The 7,523-nt window shown below is 43.4% G+C and overlaps 2 protein-coding genes across 2 annotated transcripts in view; both read left to right on the forward strand.

Annotated features, from left to right (window-relative positions):
* enosf1 (enolase superfamily member 1) overlaps positions 1-7,523 on the forward strand; it is a 49,995-nt gene that overhangs the window by 12,520 nt on the left and 29,952 nt on the right. The gene's annotated exons all lie outside the window — the stretch shown is intronic.
* The window catches only part of LOC134002470 (tyrosine-protein kinase Yes-like), a 25,322-nt gene continuing 18,172 nt past the window's right edge, over positions 374-7,523 (forward strand). The window contains exons 1-2 of the mRNA XM_062441812.1: positions 374-399; positions 744-821. The gene's annotated coding sequence lies outside the window, so the exon portion shown is untranslated. The remainder of the gene's footprint in view (positions 400-743; positions 822-7,523) is intronic.

The raw sequence follows: 7,523 nt of genomic DNA on the forward strand, positions 1-7,523 counted from the left end.
TGAGCTACAGATGTGCTCTGACAGCTGCAGATGGGCGCATGCGCAGATCAGCCAGTAGATGGCGCTGCAGATCTGTCTACGTCCCTGAAGATGGTTAAAAAAAAAAAAAATGAGGACGCTTCCCAGCCCTCCTTTTTTCTTTTTTTTTAACACATGCAACCCGCTCCTCTCCTCTCTTCTCTTCTCCTCTCACAGTATCCCTCTCTTTTTCTCTATTATCCCCCCTTCTTCAGTCCTCTCCGGAGCCGCTTCTCCTCCTGTGTCTCGCGCACCTTCTCGCCTCCTTCGTTGGGCGCGAGGAGCTTTACACCGGGATCTGCTCGCTGTGTCTGTCTCCAGCTGTGTGCCTCTCTCCAGTCCCGCAGGCAGGGTCGGCCATGTTGTTGTGTGGGGGTTGATGTAAGTTTAGTAGTAGGAAGTAGAGCTACCCTTACAAAGAGCTGGGACACTTCAGTTCAGGCTCTCACTTTTTTTTTTTTTTTTCCTCCCACCCCTCCTGCACCACCACCGCCTCCTCCTCCTCTCTATAACCCGCTGTCATGCTCTTTCTGCCGGATTCCTCCTCTCTGACCTCACGGCGATGACTGTCTCCTCCACCACTGTCGACACCTTTTTATTTTTTTCTCTCTCTGCTGTGATTTAACTTCACTTGGATGGATGAAGTGAAGATGAAGAAGGATTAAAAAAAAAAACCTCACACACCTTTTTTTTCCTTTTATCTTTTTTTTTAAATCAAATCTCAGATCTGATCCATCCAGGAGAGGAGAGGAGGGGGGAGAAAGAGAGAATACTCCCCAGAAAAGGACGCTGATTTGTGGAAGGTAAGAGCCAGAATATAACCGGTCTTTTGTCTGGAGCAGATGGGCCGAAACGTTGCTTGTTTGCAGCTTTTTGCTCATCTTGTCTGACCTGTCAGCAACAAAGAAGCTTATATCTTTCAAACAGACACACATAGACTACTGACATGTCTATTATAGCCTCTATTATATCCCTCCCAGCTGTAATAATGATTAATAAGATATAAAAATGTATTTAAAAACACAGTGAATAAGACAGCATGTGCTTAAAACCCCCCCCAGAGGAAGATGTTGTGAGCAGATAAATACTTTAAAGTAGGTCACAGATATACTACTGTAGGCTTTTAATAACATTACAGCCATTTAAATGTGATCATTAGTTCCCCAGAGATGCTTTGATCTGGATACATAACTGATTAAAGGAAGATATTTAAAGTGAAAAGTCATATATATATAGAGAGAGCAAAAAAAAAACACTAAAAGTCAAGATACAGCAAAAGACAAAAGTGCCACCTCATCATTTCTAATATCTAAAACCCCAATGTTTGACTCATGCTGATTCATATGTTTGTGTGAGGTCAGCATCAGGATGAGGAGGAGGAGGAGGAGGAAGAGGAGCAGGAGGAGGGCTAGAAAGAGGAAGAGGAGGTTCAGGCCTTTTTGGTGATGCTTAACCCTCGTGTCGTCCTCCCGGGTCAAATTGACCCCGTCTGTTTTTACTGTTCCTCCCTTGCTCCCTCCTTCTCTCTTTCTTTCCTTCCTCTCTTTCCTCCCTTCCTTCTTTCCTTCCTCCATCCCACTTTCATCCTCCCTTCTGTCCTTCCTTCCTCTCTCCCTCCCTTCCTCCTTTTTTCATTTCCTCCTTCCTTTCCTTCCTCCCTTCCTTCTTTCCTCTGTCCTTCTTTGCTTCCTTCCTCTTTTCCTTTCTCCCTCCCTCCCTCCTTCCTTCTTTCCTCCCCCTCCCTCCTTCCTTCCTTTTTTCTTCCGTCCGTCCTTCCTTCTTTCCTCCCTCCTTTCCTTCCATCTTCCTCCCTTCCTTCCTCCTTTCTTTCCTTCCTTCCTCCCTCCTTTGCTTCCTTCTGTCCTTCCTTCCTCTCTCCCTCCCTTCCTCCTTCTTTCATTTCCTCCTTCCTTTCCTTCCTCCCTTCCTTCTTTCCTCTGTCCTTCTTTGCTTCCTTCCTCTTTTCCTTTCTCCCTCCCTCCCTCCTTCCTTCTTTCCTCCCCCTCCCTCCTTCCTTCCTTTTTTCTTCCGTCCGTCCTTCCTTCCTTTCCATCCTTCCTTCTTCCTTACTCCCTTCCTTCTTTCCTCCCTCCTTTCCTTCCATCTTCCTCCCTTCCTTCCTCCTTTGCTTCCTTCCGTTCTTCCTTCCCTCTCTCCCTCCTTCATCCCTCCCTCTTTTCCTTCTTCCTTCCTTCCTTCCTTCCTCCCTCCCTTCCTTCCTTGACTCGAGGACAACAGGAGGGTTAAAGTTTGCACAGTGGACTACTAACAGCGGTGTCCACTTCCTCTTTATTTCCCTTTATGTGTGACAAGTCAAGCTCATAGTCAACCCACAGTCACGCTTAAAAAGTGTCACGATGTACTTGCAGCTGATCCAGAACAGTTACGCACAACTGTGACTGAACCATTGCTGCTTTTTTTTGGATCCTTATAAGGGAGCCGCTTGAACATGGAGTGAAGGGAATTTAAAGGGGAATGCCACCACTTCTTGAGTTATATGTTGCTGGATAATGAATGGATGGTAGACTTTGTTGACACGTACTGTACGAGGGTTTGGAAATTTATGAGTTACCAGCACGAGGTTATAAATCAGGATATTGTGGGTCAGTACAAGTTTTTCCGCTCTCATATATCACAGCTGACATCGAACACCCATTCAGCACCAGAGCTCTTTAATTTACTGTGTGAAATAGTTTAGAAATACATACTGTAAGTACAGATCTAACAATGTCAATGGGTTGATAATAACATTTATAAAAGATTAGGGCTATAACTAATTAACTAACTGTACCCCCGTCTGTTTTGACTGTTCCTTCTTTCCTTCCATCTGTCCTTCCTCCCTCCCTCCTTCTCTCTTTCTTTCCTTCCTCTCTCTTTCCTTCCTCCCTCCTTTCCTTCCTTCTTCCTCCCTTCCTTCCTCCTTTCCTTCCTTCTTCCTCCCTTCCTTCCTCCTTTCCTTCCTTCTTACTCCCTTCCATACTTCCTTCCTCCCTCCCTTCCCTCCTTCCCTCCTTCCTTCCTGACTCATTTCCTTCCTTCTTCCTCCCTCATTTCCTTCCGTCTTCCTCCCTCCTTTCCTTCCTTCTTCCTCCCTTCCATCCTTCCTTCCTTCCTCCCTCCCTTCCCTCCTTCCTTCCTCCCTCCTTTCCTTCCTTCCTCCTTCCTTAATTTGATCAATTAATCAATCAGTTATCGGTCAATAAAGTGCAAGAAAATAATGAAATATATCTTCTTGTATCCACAACCCAAAGATATATTAGTTAATTATTATTATAAGATTAAATAAACCAGAAAATATTCACATTTAATAAGTCTTAATCAGATAATTTGTTTGTTTTTTTGCCTTAAAAAATGGCTCATAACGATGAATTGATTATAAAAATAGTTGCAATGAATCAATTAATCGACTAATCGCTGCAGCTCTGTAGTAGATTAATAGCTTAAGTCATTTCTTTAAGGCAAAGGTGACTCATTAGATGGTTATTAATTTGGCTAACTTTATAATAAGTCTAATATTTCAGTGTTTTCTGATGTTTTATTCACAGGAAAACAAATTGATTAATAAAGAAAATTGGAAAAATTTAAATAATCTTTAGTTGCCGCCTGTAAAAGTAACATGAGGACCCAAAAAATGACTGAATGAATGTGACTGAAAGCAGAAATACTACACTTTAAAAATGACTTGTGATGTGGTGCGTTCAGGTTCATCTTAATAGTCGCATCACGTCACATATTCAGGGTTTTATATGTCTTGTTTCTAGCTTTAGGAACCAGTGGAGGAAGTTATCGTATCTGGCTGAACTTATAAAAACAGGAAATTCAGATTTAAATGAACATTTTAACAGCATTTATACAATATATGGACATTTTAACACTGTTATTAATTATGTTTTTATCAGTTTTATGAGCAAATACTTGAAGATAGATGACTTTCAGAAACCTCATAGTGCAAAACAACATTCAACACAGACTCTACTCCACTATACTGTGACTCCAGCTGTGACTCTTTATGTATTTTGCCAGAGAAAGCAGCTTAATCCATCTTTCTACAGTCGCTCTGTTAGCTGTTGACACTTCAAACACTCGTCTCTGTGATGAGCTGACAGACGGATCATAGTAGACGTGTTGAGATTTCCCTAAAATAGCAAAACTCAGGTATTCCCATAAGACCCGTTATTCTACTAACTGTGTCTGTCTTTACCTTAACCCGTCTGTTTTGACTGTTCCTTCTTTCCACCCTTCCTTCCTTCCGTCTGTCCTTCCTCCCTCCTTCTCTCTTTTTTTCCTTCCTCTCTCTTTCCTCCCTTCCTTCTTTCCTTCCCTCCTTCCCTCCTTCCTTCCTTCCTTCCTTTCCTTCCTCCCTCCCTCCTTCTCTCTTTCTTTCCTCCCCCCTACCTTCCTCCCTTCCTTCTTTCCCCTGTCCTTCTTTCCTTCCTTTCCCTTTCCTCTTTTCCTTTCTCCCTCCCTCCCTCCTACCTTCCTTCCTTCCTACCTTCCTTCCTTCCTGTTGTCCTTCCTTCTTCCTTTACCCTCCTTTCCTTCCTTCTTCCTTTACCCTCCTTTCCTTCCTTCTTCCTTTACCCTCCTTTCCTTCCTTCTTCCTTCCTCCTTTCCTTCCTTCTTTCTCCCTTCCATTCTTCCTTCCTTCCTTCTTCCTCCGTTCCTTTTTCCTTTCCTTCCTTCTTCCTCCCTTCCTTCCGTTGACTCGAGGACAACAGGAGGGTTAATATCTAAGAAAGCATTGAAGTACTGATGTTAGAGAGAGTTATACGTCTACACCCAAACATAGCGAAAGTCTCAATATCAACCGTTTATCAATGTTTTTCTCTGAGGCTTCACATCCGTAAAAAACGTCACGTGACATTCCTCCAGACCTTTAAACCACCCCCCCCCCCTCCTTTTTTGGCATCGGAGGAATGTGGCGGAAGGTGGAGAGCGGCATCTGTTGCAGATCTGAAGCCAAGTAAAGCTCCCAGAGAGCCTCCCAGTCTGCAGCCGCAGCGTCAGCCGCTGACAGCTGTCCAATGAGACGCTGGGCAGGGTTTCAATCAGACCGGTTGGCCCATGGATGGATGGATGGATGGATGGATGGATAGATTCATGCATAGATAGATAGATAGATAGATAGATAGATGGATGGATGGATGGATGGATGGATGGATGGATGGATGGATAGATAGATAGATAGATAGATAGATAGATAGATAGATAGATAGATAGATGGATGGATGGATGGATGGATGGATGGATGGATGGATGGATGGATGGATGGATGGATGGATGGATGGCTGGATGGATAAACCGTAATAACTCTAATTAACTTTTCATGTAGAACCATCATCATTAGGACCAACATTTTAATTAGCATAAATCACTTTGAACCAATTAGGGCGAAGTTATCGATCAATCTGTTGACTATTTACTTTATTTATTAGTTTATTAGTTAGTCGTTTGGTCCATAGCATGACAGGAAATGGTGAAAATATTGATCACGCTTTCCCAAAACCTAAAATAAAAGTTTTGTTTTGAGCCGACCAAATGTTAACACTTCTCTCACCATCATAAAAGACAGATATTCACTTTTGAGAAGCTGGAATCAGAGAAATTGGACATTTTTACTTTTAAAAATGACTCAAAATGATGAATTGATGATCAGAATAATTGGCAATTAATCAATTATGCGACTAATTGTTGAAACTCCAAATCAATACTTTGGCTTGTGAGCGAAGTCCTGCCTCAATTCATTATTATTTATTATTAATAAGTATTTTTCTCACAGATTGATTTGACCCTTAACCTTCGTGTCGTCCTCTCGGGTCAAATTGACCCCGTCTGTTTTGACTGTTCCTTCTTTCCTTCCGTCTGTCCTTCCTCCCTCCCTCCTCTCTTTTTTTCCTTCCTCCATCCCCCTTTCTTCCGTCCTTCTGTCCTTCCTTCTTCCTTCCTCCTTCCTTCTTCCTTCCTCCTTTCCTTCCTTTTTCCTCCCTCCTTTCCTTCCTTCTTCCTCCCTCCTTTCCTTCTTTCTTCCTCCCTTCCTTCCTCCTTTCCTTCCTTCTTACTCCCTTCCATCCTTCCTTCCTCCCTCCCTACCCTCCTTCCTCCCTCCTTTCCTTCCTTCTTACTCCCTTCCATCCTTCCTTCCTCCCTCCCTACCCTCCTTCCTCCCTCCTTTCCTTTCTTCTTACTCCCTTCCATCCTTCCTTCCTCCCTCCCTTCCATCCTTCCTTCCTCCCTCCCTTCCCTCCTTCCTTCCTCCCTCCCTTCCATCCTCCCTTCTTTCCTCCTCCTTCCTTCCTTCCTTCCTCCCTCCTTTCCTTCCTTCTTCCTCCTCCTTTCCTTCCTTCTTTCCTCCCTCCTTTCCTTCCTTCTTTCTCCCTTCCTTCCTTCCTTCCTCCCTCCCTCCTTTCCTTCCTTCCATCCTTCCTCCCTCCCTTCCATCCTCCCTTCCTTCCTCCCTTCCTTCCTTGACACGAGGACAACAGGAGGGATAAAATAAAGTTTTTTCCTCCATCTTTCAGTTCAAAAGCCAAAAGTTTTCTATTAAAACAGAGAAATCCAGCACATCTTTAGATCTGAGTCAGTAAGTTTTCTCTCCCATCAACCAATCTAGTTAATTACCTAACTAATCGTGCATTCCTAGCAGGTGAGCTTTAGTAGAAGTTCCCCCCCTGTGGTGAAGCTGTTTATCTCTTTGTTTCTCAGCAGCAGAAACTGTGCAGTAAGCAGGAATAACACGGCCTTTAAATAATCCTGCACTGTCAGCTCAGTCCACTTAAAGTTGGTCTCTGCAGCTTTTCTTTAAAATTCTGAACCATGACCGTCAAGCACACACACACACACACACACACACACACACACACACACACACACACACACACACACACACACACACACACACACACACACACACACTTCTCTCTACTATTGTAGGTATCAGGGAGTGTTAGAAAAAGCCAAAACTTCTCAGTCTTATCAGCGTTTTGTGAAGCTTGTGTTGAATTCTCACACTGGTCGGATTTGGAGGGAGGATGAGGATGAGGAGGATGAGGAGGAGGATGAAGAGGAGGCAGTAAGCAGGTCGTTTGATAAGAAAAACTGCAGGTTAGAAACATCACTGTAACACAAGAAAACGGTAGGTTTTGATTATTTTTTTCATCGGCTTTATCTGACGTTTTTTTTCTCTCCGTCTGTTTTCATTTTAGCGTTCGCACATCTCTTTTCCAAGCCTCTTAAAAAATGTCAAAAAAGACACATCAACCCCGAAATCTGGATTAAATGAGGAGCAGCAGCAGTGCTCATATAAATAAAGCTGACAGCTAAATAAAAATGAAAATCTTATATATAAAAACTGCATACGTGTGTGTCCTGACGTGCAGCGGCGAGAGGTCAAAGGTCACGAGGAAAGGGGAACAATCTGCGGCTCGCTTCAGACGTCAACAAAGAAGTTTATTATGTATTTCCTGTGATGCTTTTGGACTGTTGCTGTTTGTTTTGGCTGTTTGGGA

Source organism: Scomber scombrus, chromosome 20 (genome assembly GCF_963691925.1).
Source record: "Scomber scombrus chromosome 20, fScoSco1.1, whole genome shotgun sequence".
NCBI lineage: Eukaryota > Metazoa > Chordata > Actinopteri > Scombriformes > Scombridae > Scomber > Scomber scombrus.